Source organism: Oculina patagonica, chromosome 4, assembly GCF_052425735.1.
Source record: "Oculina patagonica isolate OP01 chromosome 4, crgOcupat, whole genome shotgun sequence".
NCBI classification, from domain to species: domain Eukaryota; kingdom Metazoa; phylum Cnidaria; class Anthozoa; order Scleractinia; family Oculinidae; genus Oculina; species Oculina patagonica.
The window spans coordinates 9827857-9839851 of NC_135761.1; the positions used below are offsets into that span (position 1 = coordinate 9827857).

Consider the following 11995-nt stretch of genomic DNA (forward strand, 5'->3'; position numbering starts at 1 on the left):
AACGCTGTTTCAGTTTTCGTTTCTATCCATTTACATACTGTGACAAGCCGGTTATTTTTCCGGTTAAGGGAGTGGTGAGACCGGCATTCAATGATAATTCACAAATCTCAATGTACATCCGGTATACTGTTAATCGTAAAATCCCGAAAATAGTGACCCTCCGAAAGTTATGACGTTTCGAAAGTATCATCCTCAAACGTAACTGTACTTGTTGTTAAGAAACAATCGAAATACAGACACAGTGAGCTGTGCCAAAGTGATATTAATATTAATTCTGCTCTAGTCTTGTCAACAACATTCGTCCATTTCTTCTCGTCATAATTATATTAAAAAACGTTTCCTATATTATTAACATGGATCGGCCCAAATATGCCTTCACTCATGGTGCACATTTCACCTGACTGAAAATTGTGATCCTTACGAAAGTACCTGCTAAATCCGAAAGTGGGAAGACGAGTAAAAGGCGACGGAAGGGAGCAAAAGAATTCTCGTCTTCCCAAAGTCTGAGAATCCTCAAAAGGTTATTACGACCAAATGAACGTGAGGAGACTCAGAGACTGTTGCTGTATACCTTGTACGAAAGTTGAAAAAGACATTTTTTTTCATGTATAAACCTCAAGACCAGTTTTAAATTCCAACCACGATACAAACCCCTTCAGCTAGGAGCTCTGCCTAAATCACTTACATACGCCATGTCAGTGGCTCATCCCTTAACCAAGAATTTAACTCAACTCTAAGTGTGGCCACGTTTGATTGTTGTCTTTATCAGTTAAGCTTTGAATGAAACAGCTGTTTTGGACAGCAAACATCAATGGGCATCAAAATGTTTTGTCGGTGAGGTTCCCGGTGTTAAGTTAAGAGGCCCTGATTAAAGTGGCTACAGCAATAGGCCATTTTAGGTGATGGAGTTACATATAAACTGGTCACCAATTAGAAGAAACTTTCAAACAATGATTTAAAGGGGCTTTGTCACAAATTTAAACAAATTTTTGAACAACCAAAATATTTATTTATGTCGTAGGAAACCTAAAACTAATGGTCCATTTTTTATAAGCAACGGCTATATTAGAACACTGAAACTGTTAACAAGCGTCTTAGCCTGCGGATGGCTAGGAGGGAAATGGATTGCCACTTGAAAAATTGATTCTATTTATAGCCGTGGTTTCATTTCTCTCCGAAAATAAAGGTTATATCCTCCTTCAGATGTTCAAAGATAATGTTTTTCTTGGCTTAAGTTGCCCACCACTAATTTCCGAACAGTTCAGACAAAAAAGCTGCGAGATTTCCGTGACGTAGCTCTTTTAAATCTGTAGAAAATTACAAAACGACAAACAAGGAAGCCCAAAACATGCACGGGCGGACAAAATTTGATAAAATATCAAAGGAGTGCATTTTAAAACTAAATTTTATTTTTGCCAGGCGGTCAGGCATTAAATAAGTTCTACTTTATTTGCATGAAGTTGGGATCTATAATACTCAGAAATCATCTTAGCTCATTGTGTAGTTGACACATCATAGTAAATTAATGTTTCATGTCTGTAATTCATAATTAAAGAAAACCTACAATGGTGATCACAATAGCGTGACCCCCTTCAAAGCTGATCGTTAATCATTCGCTCATTCCAACTGGTTGGCTCCACCTGTGATATTGGAGCAACGTCTTTTAAATAAACTAGTAACTACATGCATAAAATTCGGGAAGATTGACGAAAATAGTTGACTCGATTAAATAAGTGTTCAAATCTAACTCAAGAAACCTTGTTTGGCTGATTTTAGCATCTATACATTGCGATAGCCAACAAAATGAACATGCAACAAAATGAAGCTATGGGGTATGCCAAGATAAAAGCGTGACATTGCCATTTTTTGTCCCTGTAAAGTACATGTCAGTCTAAAGTCATATGAAGGTTAGCCAAATATACACTGGACAACGAAGTCTTGCAATTCGTACTTAAAATCCTTCAAGTACTCAACCAACTGAGGTCGGCATAGGCAAACAATGAGCACTGTGATTTCGTTAATTATAACTTCGCTCATCGCTGACTTCCGTTAGAGAGACATTGTTAATAAATAAAACAATTGTTTATTCCACGTGGGAGACACTGTACATTTGATTGCTCACCTGCGGTAAGTGACCCGTCACTTTTACCTTTTTTTCAATTTTGTTAAGCTGGCGACTGATAGTGATCATCGGTAGTGATGCTCGACATTAAACTGTATACATGCCGCCAGCCGAGCATCAAGTGCTATTACATTTTGGGCAACTAGCAATGGCTATGAATAGTTTAATCTGCCTCTTTTTCAAATTTTTGGTGAAACTTTCTTTAACTAGTGGTAACAACACAAAGATAACGAGAGTCGTAACAAGAAAAAATGTCATTATTATCATCAACATTATATTAGTTATTATACTTACGTTAGTTTATGCAAGGTCAGAACAAACGATATTCTGCAGACACGCTGAGACATGCTAGTGCTGAATCAGTCCCAACTAAAACTTTTGTTCTAAACCCCACATAGGTAGCTAACTACAGGTGTGTCATTTCTTTTACTCAAAGCTAAATGACTAACCAGTAGGTGTCATACCTCAATCTCCACGATAACATAACTATGCAGAAATAATGACTCACAGCTTTAATGTTTATTTTATGAACTGATAGATGGCTGGAGAATAAATCAGTTCCTTGGCCAAAAAAAAACGACTTTATGAACCAAGAAAAAGAGTCAAGATTAGCATTTCATTCTTGGTCAGCAAAGAAAAGAAAAAAATAAGTTAGCAACTTTCACAACAACACAATATGAAAAGCTCTCATGGCAAACGCTTTGCATAAAGCAGAATTTATTTGTTTAACTCGACATCTCGTAAAGTACAAATTAAAAAGGAGCACGCTTTGCAAAAATGTGCATAATCAATAACAAATTTACCGAACCGAAATCTATTTCTCGATACAAAAAGAAAGAGACCACAAAAAAAAAAAGATGCACATGAAGCAAATTTTACTCCTGAGCAGCCGTAAAGCACTGAAGTCAGGAAACCTTAAAGATCAAATACAGTGGCAGAAGACTGTTCGATACTTTTATTTTGATGTTAAAGCACAACTTCGGTCGAATCGATTTTTCCACTTAAATCACTTTCTTTATAATACAACGTAGAATAAAAGAGAGAAAGACGACAAGATTTTGAAATCCCACCATAATAGACGAGAAGCTACCTGTCACTGATATGAACCATAGCAATAATTTTCATTGTACTTACCTATATTCGTACTTTGCCATTGCATCGTTCCATGTATGATGTCCAACTACTTTGTTCCAACCGTCAGAGGAGGAGAGTAAATGACAAAGTTCTCATCCACCTCTCTAGTCACACGTAAGACGACTTATCGCTCGTTTTCAGCAAGGATCCTCACCTTCCCTGTTGGTGAAGGCAGAAATTAATCAATAAAATGTAGGCTTTTTTAAGTTTTCAAAGAAAGAAACGTCAGCGTTTCTGTAACTTGTTAAAAAGATACGCAACCTCGTGTTTATAGCATCCTTTGTGTATTCAGTCGAACGACCACTTCACGTCACCCGACGAACCGAATCGCCGTGTTTGTTCAACTCTTACGTCCCATAATCCTTCGCGGCGCCACAAATACCTCGTGGACATTTTTTCTACCTTAGATATATACTCAAATCTTCCAAAAATGTTTACACCAGTAGAATTAAAGACGTATAGTTCACTGTAATAAAAACGGAATGTCAAATCAACAAGCCGTCTTGGCGAGTCGACACAACTAGAAGTTGATTTTAGTCATGTCGTCACAGTGTAACTACACCTACTGCACAAATAAAACATGTATGTGTATGCATGAAACTCGTCTATTTCATGGATCACTTTTGTACCTCATCAATAACTTACACGAAATCATTTAATTCTTCTTAATATTACAGCGTTAAAGTTATAGATGAAAATGAGGTCCGGCTCACAGACCAGCCGAAACAGGGCCGTCACAGATGAATAACAGAACAGCACAGCAGCTTACGTTTTGCTAGCTACGAGTGAAAATCAAAGTCATAGAGAATCGGATTAAACTAAAAGATCTTACCAAATCTTGTGTAGAGGGCCTATGTGCCATCTATTGTAGCTTCTTCTTTCATTGCTTCTATACATTCCTCAACCATTTCGACTTAAATTCGTGCTGTCTGACAGAAGACGGATTTCCGCCTGTGGGCTAACAATACGACATATTCTGGCATGAGTTTCCGCCGCTGCACTTAACTAATGTAGTAGTACTGAGATACAAAAGTTATAAACAATGAATGGTAGACAATCATCTACTCTTTGGCATGCACTTCTGTTTTTCTTTTGTTTGTTTCAGAAACCGCACAATTCAAGTTCATCTTGATAAGTTCTTAAACTTAAATCTTTTCATGGCAAATAAAAAAGACGTCCGTAACAATCGGTAGGCTTATTATTTTTCTACCGGTCGGTACAGAAATTGTGGTAAGCCACTAGAAAATACTGGCAACAAAGAGCAGTACGAAGCTTGGCAATCGAAACTATCAAAGCAAAACAAGATAAAGCATTACTACTACAAGCATATTTTAGATGCTATCTCATTTTAAAGACACAACAACTCTAAAATATCGTAGACCTTTTGGGTACAGGTCACTTTCTCACGAAAGTTAAAGCGCGTTCTCGCTCACTGCTAACTCACGTTACTGTCTTATCATCCATCTTATCACATATTGAGCACATATACGGCAACGGATTTGGTATAACATATCCGTAGTTTCGACCGTAGTTACCGTAACTCTGAACGTTCTGTTGGTCAGTTTATTACCTAGACCAACGCTAAGTACTATAACGTCCCTGGGCCCATGATCCTCGAAGAGTTGACTAATATCTTTGTACATTTGAAACTATGGGCCTCTTCACATGAGCCCGGTTTACGAGCTGTCTCAGTTACCAGGACGGATTTTGACCTCTGTTCATATGGAAAATTTTAGCCCGGTTGACGGGGACAAAATTCAAGAAACGAAGGCAAAATGGCGACACATAAAGTTGCATCTTTCGCGACTATCGTAGCTTTATTGACCCATGTAACTTTATTTATAAAGCTAATTCGCATATTTCTGAAGTGGAAATAGATACAAGGCAAAATTAAACCATTTGGACCGCCCAATTACGAAAGGGAAGCTATTTTCTCAAAAAAAGTTGCGTCCCGGCGACCGGGATGGAGCGTTCATATGGGAAAATATTCTTCCCGGTTGTCGAGATCTCGGTTGCAGAAACCGAGATATCGGTAACCGGGCTGGCCCACCTTCTCATATGAACACATCCAAAATTTTACAAGAAAATAGGAGTGAGCCGAGATCTCGGTAACTGGGCCAGCCCGGTCAACCGGGATCATATGAAGAGGCCCTATATATCGGTCGATTTATATTTGAAAAAGCAGTTTGAATATCGTACAGGGGCATTAGATTTCTCGCGTCTAGTCGGCTCATTTTCCCGAACAGTGGTTGGTAATCGAGCCTACTCAGAACTGAGAAAGGTGGTCTAGTCAGTTTTTCAATGATTCCGTCAATCCGTCACGTACAAAACATGATCAGGTGTTGTGGAGTAAGAACGACCAGAATGAAATATTGCATTCTGGTCTACAACACCCATGTACGAAACGAAAAACTGTCACTGAATACTGCGTTGGCTCCTATCATGGCGCTATTGTTCATTTGCCCTTGTCGCGTATGGAAAATCGCGAGGTCGTATCTAGCCTTATCAAATTATGAATAGTACTTTGTGGCCATGTGGTCGTAGAGTGCCCAGTTGAACCTGACAACGTGGCGAAATGGCGTATGGTAATTTGCGGTTTGGCGGTTGCTATGTGGGTTAATTTTTCTGTAAGAAGGGCGTGACCGCTAGGTCCGCTTTTGTCACACGTTATCATTGTCCTTATTAAAGACGGCACACACAGCCAACAGGAAGAGGTATCAGACATAATTTCAGTAAATGAACCTTCATTTTAAACTACAGAGTGCAGTCAACGGGCGGAGGCCGCGGCGGGTATCGAGAACATGATTTAGCGTGGGTTATCGAACCTTCATCAAGTTCATGGGCGTCGCCAATTGTCTTGTTCCGCAAAAAGGATGGGACCACATGTTCCTGTGTTGATTGTAAAAGGCTCAACGCAGCTGGGGACCATCCTTAGTGTCTGCTACATTCTTTACTGCCGGTTGGAGGGTCGGGAGCCTTGCATTGGAGAAGGCAGCCGGGATCTGGCTCGTGAGCCAAACTCATGGGAGACCTTGATGCAAAGATAGGAGCTGTCAACAAAGGGTATGAGCAAGTCATCGCCAGACATGGTGTTGCAAGAATGAATGAAAACAGACGACTGTTTGAAGATTTCTGTGCCCAAATTAAAACAATCTGGTTATTCGGGCAGAGTGTTCGAACACAGGCGCATGGGGATAACTCGACTATGTGACAGAGAATACGACCGACCGTGTGTGTCAGGGGTTCAGACTGTCTTACCAGGATGCGAGAGTAAAAGTAAGGAACAGATGTAGCATCAGACCATTATATGGTTTCGGCAACTGTCAAGCTATGCTTAAAGCACTGCTAATCACCCACTACTGCCACTAGAAATAGGTATAACTGGAACTACTGAGACAAGCAGGGATGGATCAGTGATGAGAGCGCTGGACCCGGAGCGGGCGTCTATGTGGGTTGAGTTTGTTGTTGGTTCTCATCATTGCTCCAAGGGTTCGTTTTTTTCTGGGTCCTCTGGTTTTCCTTCCTCCATAAAAACTAATACTTATAAACTCCAATTCTATCGGGAATCTGAAGGCCACAGGTTTGTTAGCCGCAAGACTGTTAAGTGCAATCCTCGTTAAATAATGTCAATTTATTTACTTATTTGTTTATTTATTTATTTATTTAGCAGATATGTTTAAGATCTCCTTCCACATCTTCGCCCATGATGTAATTTTATTGATTTGTCTGTTTAGCAAGCTGCTGAATTTTTATTCCTCAGCACCCCACTTAGTCAACATCCGCTCATTGTCTTTCTTTTTTGATTGACGTTTCCCAGAAAAAGCAAGTAAAAGCAAAGACTACTCTCTCTATAACAGTATCACCCACCTGTGAACTGACCACCACTGACTAAACATCTTTCTCTGTTCCACGAAACACCATTCGTAACGTGCCACTGTACTATAGCACGACTCAAAAGCTTTATCTTCCTTCGCCCTTGTTGATTTGCACCTCTTTCCTTCTTTGGGCAAGTGGAGCTGTTTGTGTACTGTTTCATGTGACAAAATACGAAGAGCTTTTCCAATGGTGCAGGTCGCGCCCAACGTACCAAAAATATAATCAAGAATTGCGACGTTTTAAAAATCTTATCAACCTCACTACCGCTAGTTTCCTTTGTAGCCGCTTAGTTTTTCATAAAATGACGACCAAAGTAATTGCTGCAAACCAAATTACACCATCATAAGCGGACGACGCTTTTCTCGCCCTTCTCTCTATCAGTGAAGATGTTCACAAAGTTCGCCAAGATTTTCAAGAAGATTTTTACCAGTTCCTTTGATGCTTTCCCAGGAAAAGATATCATAACATCATCCCTTGATAAAGATATAATTCGTCACTGTGGTAGTGCGATTTAGGCAGCCGTATCACTGGTTGTCCTTACATAATGAAATGCGGTCTTGAGCTACCAACCACCCTACAATCTAAAATGCTTTGATCTGATATGCAGGTAGACAAAATAAGGAACACCACCTGTTGGAAAGTAAGTTGCATTTCTGCAAGCCAATGAACGCTTTCGTCTGGTCTTCACGGAAGGGCTAAGGTGAGTATTGAGATGATCATAAACCCCTTGCTTACACATCTTTAAACAACGGCTTTAAAATAACTTCCAAGAAGAAACTTCCCACTATTTAAAAGGTCACAATTAAGATTACACTGACAATCCAGCGGAAATACACGCAACTGGTTTGACCATTTAGTCCGCGATCTCAGGAAACAAATCAATGATACAGTGGCAGATGGTCATGGTCTTTACGGGCTTTTGAAATCAATGAAGTCAAAGACAGTAACGCAGTTCCAATATTTGGCTCAACTTCATGTCTGGTCAACTCCCCAAGTGCTAACGGAGATTTGAACCCAGGCTCATTTCTTTCGGCATGGCAGGTAATCAAACTTACTCCATGTTGCTTTGTTTCTGACATCAATCCTTATGTTTATCTACGGGAAACAATAACTTTATAGTAAGACAAATTGACAATAACTATACAAAAAAACTTTACGCGTAAGAAAAAATATAGTTACACCTTCAAAATGCATGTCAGATTGTTACGTATTCGTCTACTATTCGCTCCTCATGGCCATATTAATCAACTTTCTCATGTTTGGGATCAGACCCAAAATTATTAAACTAAACAGTAACAATAACAACAACTTGGTGTGGCTGAAAATGGGGAAGTGGGTGACAAAGGGCTCCATGAAAACAATACAAGTCAGCCCCATGTACTCCTGCATTTTTGTCAGCTAAAGAAAAGCCTACCACCAGGGTGGTACACACACCTGTATGGAGGAGAGAGTTGGGCCTCCTCCCAGGGCCGACTGTGACGGTTCCTGGGTAGAGAGGAGGAAGTTAAGCCTCCCCTCCGATCGGAGGGACTTGGGCCTCCACTAACCTAGATGGAAGGTGCACATACCGATATAGGGGAGGGAGTTGGGCCTCCACTAACCTAGATGGAAGGTGCACATACCGATATAGGGAAGGGAGTTGGGCCTCCCCTCAGGGTCGGCTTTGACCCACTAACCTATATGTATATCCCAGGAGTACAAAACGTCGAGTCTATGGAGACAAAAGTGTGACAGGAGGAGCACTTCACAAAATGCAAAGCATTCCCCTATTGATGAGCCACAGTAAAAATAGGAAAAAACTCAAAAGGTAGAAATAACGCACATTACAAGAAGTCAATGAGAGTCTGGGGAACCAGTGCTAGAACTGAGGGTGGGGTTTTAATGTTCCTTTCAAAACAGTCAGAGGACCATCGCCCCAAAACCTTAATGAGCCAAGGGGGTAAGTTGGCTGAGGCAGCTGTAGTAGCTGCACCTACAGGGAACTGGAAACCTTTAATCGGACCAGCATGTATTTAGGTAAAGACTTTGGCATGAACACTAGGTCTGATTTGTAAGGAGACGATCAGGATTAAAGTTAGAATCGCAGGTAAGGCTGGCTGTCTATGACCGACCACTTAATGGTTTTGTTGGCAGCGACCTTTTGGCGAAACTTGACATCGTAAACACACCAGCCTAGGCCTCTGTGATATTTAGCTGCATAACGACTTAAAGGCAGGTATTCTAATAATTCTGCAGCACGATTTGGGTGCTTGCTAATAATAACACTCATATAAGCTGTAAAAGATGGGGTCTATTCCTCTATTCAAACTGGCCAATACTTTCCACGGAAGCTGATTAAGCGCTGGAATGTGACAAAAGGCGTGGGACTCGCACCGGTTAATATATTCAAGACTATAAATGCGAATTGCCCCATTTTATGGGCTTCTGTTTTCCCGTAAAACCCACGGCCACTCGTTGGAAGCGCGTTCTCGAGAGAAATTGGAAGAGGGAGTCTGGGTGGGTGGGGGTGTTGGGAGGGATCGATAGATATTTTCTATTTGAAGTGCCCGCCCGCCCAACCCCTTTCGTATATCCTGTCGGCCTGTGCTCCGGATCCACCTCATTGTTCATACACAGAACAATGGGTCCAATTTTCCCCAATTCTTAATCAGCGATCCGTGAACAAAGGCCAGTTTGCATATAGTACTATGTTAAATCGATTTTAGAAAGTAACAACATATTTCCAAATTTTAGGGTAAAGAGGTTCTTATGTAGAGGGTGTCTAACTGGTATATTCAGGTCTATTCAGCCTAACAGGTTCTTAAAAATTAGGTTCTTACTCACGGTTTTTTCCTGTATTGCAAGTTTGCACATACCCAAGCTTTGGTTTATTGTGATAGTATTTTGTTGGCATCGTAAGTTGAATATTGTCAAGACAGACTGTAAACAAATGAATACCTTACAAAAACTATATAACAAGACGTATACGTCTGTAAAACGGAGTAATCAACCTCTAGGGAAGAATTGGTCGATGAAGGGTATTGGATCATCTCGTTTTAGCCCTATTCAGGACGTTATTAAAAAAATCAACTTTTTAAATTCATAACTACAGTTAAATTTCCACTACAAAAGTTGTTGATATCATTCATTACTACACTTAAGCATATTTCCAAAGACATGTCAAGTACACAAATAATTAATAAAACCTCAAATCTTACACAGCTTAGGAATATATTCACATTTATCGCGCTGAAATTAGTCACATGATAAATTTTTAAAATGACGTTAGATGTTGATGAGGTACAAGCCTCGTTTTGAAACAGATGCATGGAGGAAATCGGAAACGGCCCGCTTTATTGACCGGGTTAATCATGTATACCGACCGAACCTAAAAGCCCCGTCGGGAACCTCCTAGGCCCGTGCTGTTGCCCCCACATTGAGCAACAACGCAAATGAAATATATTGAGATCATTAGTTCAGTAGACCGATGTTCGACGTCTGAATCAATGTCGAATACGAGTCGTTTCGATTTTTAAGACTGTAGAATTTAATTAGTTTACGCGTCAAACTTCTTAGTGTACTCAGTGATGTTGATACATGGACAGGCCTGAAAGGTCTTAATCGAGTCTTAAACTTTTAACAAAGGAGCTACGTCACGGGGATTTCGCATATTTTTGGTCTAACATGTTCGGAAATTAGTGGTAGGCAACTTAACCCACGCAAAACATTAGCTTTGAACATCTAAAGGCAAGAATAAATTTAAATTGGGTATAAAAATCAAACTTCGGCAATAAATATCGATTTTTTTAAGACCCGCGGAAACAACTTGAACGGTTTAGCCTCAAGTTTCAAGTTGCAATCCATTTCCATCCTAGCCATCTGCAGCCAAAGATGCTTGTTAACAGTTTCAGTGCTCTAATATAGCAATTTGTAATGAAAATGGACTATTATTTTTAGGTTTCCTACGACACAAATGTAAATTTTGGCTTTTCATATATCGTGTTAAAATCCGTGACAAAGCCCCTTTAATGTTTCTTAGTCGCAATTAAGGAAAGAGCAAAAGTTATCGAAGTGTCTGTTCCGTCGCGTCAAACAATTTTAGCCCAAAGATTTCACAATGTGCTTCATTTTCTACACAAATCCGCATTCAATTATGCTGAAGGATTGGTGCATATCAGCAGCTCCCAAAATAAAATAATGAATGACATTGCATGGGTCATGCTTGTTCAAGCTTCAGTTTCCTTTGACGTTTCAGTCAGGACACCTTCTAGATCAGTCAGCGCTTTTACCATAATGCGCTCAGCTAATAAAAATAACATAAGTTATCACAAAGAACTGGAAAAGGCAATGAAAATGATAATCATTCAATCAAAAAAATACTAATAAATAACAAAACTTCTGCAAAAATAGAAGTGATATAAATTCAGCATGTTAGTTTCCGGCATGACAGCTTGAACACTTTTAAACGTACACGTTCTCGAGTCTCCGTAGTTGTGATCTTATTATGTATACGCCGTCGAGACCACGCCAATTGAACGCCAAGCTTGGGTCATACGAATAAAAGTTGGCTATTGTGCATTTGTCATTTACTAGAATAAAACTCTAACGTATTGCAACATCAAAACAGGAAACGGACCACAGTGACATGCCAACACGGGTCAATAAGCTTAACTCGTCGGCATCTTTTGAGTATTTTTTGATCAATCAAAACAATTTACGAATTATAAGTAGCACATGACGTAGTTTTCTACTTGGGTATGGTATGGGTCGCACTTAGGAAAAGTTTTCATCTTTGCCGGCTAAGAAACCGCAAAATTTTGAAACCAAAACCGGAAAGGAAAACTTTTGTCAAACTAAGCAGGGTCGCACTTGTGAGAGGCAACT

The 11995-nt window shown here is 39.9% G+C and overlaps 1 long non-coding RNA gene across 2 annotated transcripts in view; it reads right to left on the reverse strand.

The window, feature by feature from the left end:
- LOC144649501 (uncharacterized) overlaps positions 1–11995 on the reverse strand; it is a 47414-nt gene that overhangs the window by 14740 nt on the left and 20679 nt on the right. Inside the window, exons 3-5 of one of the 2 annotated variants that reach the window (XR_013569911.1) lie at positions 7124–8227; positions 4089–4214; positions 3257–3415 (exon numbers count right to left, since the gene is read on the reverse strand). This is a non-coding gene — a long non-coding RNA (uncharacterized LOC144649501). The remainder of the gene's footprint in view (positions 1–3256; positions 3416–4088; positions 4215–7123; positions 8228–11995) is intronic. The other variant, XR_013569912.1, reaches the window with a different exon arrangement.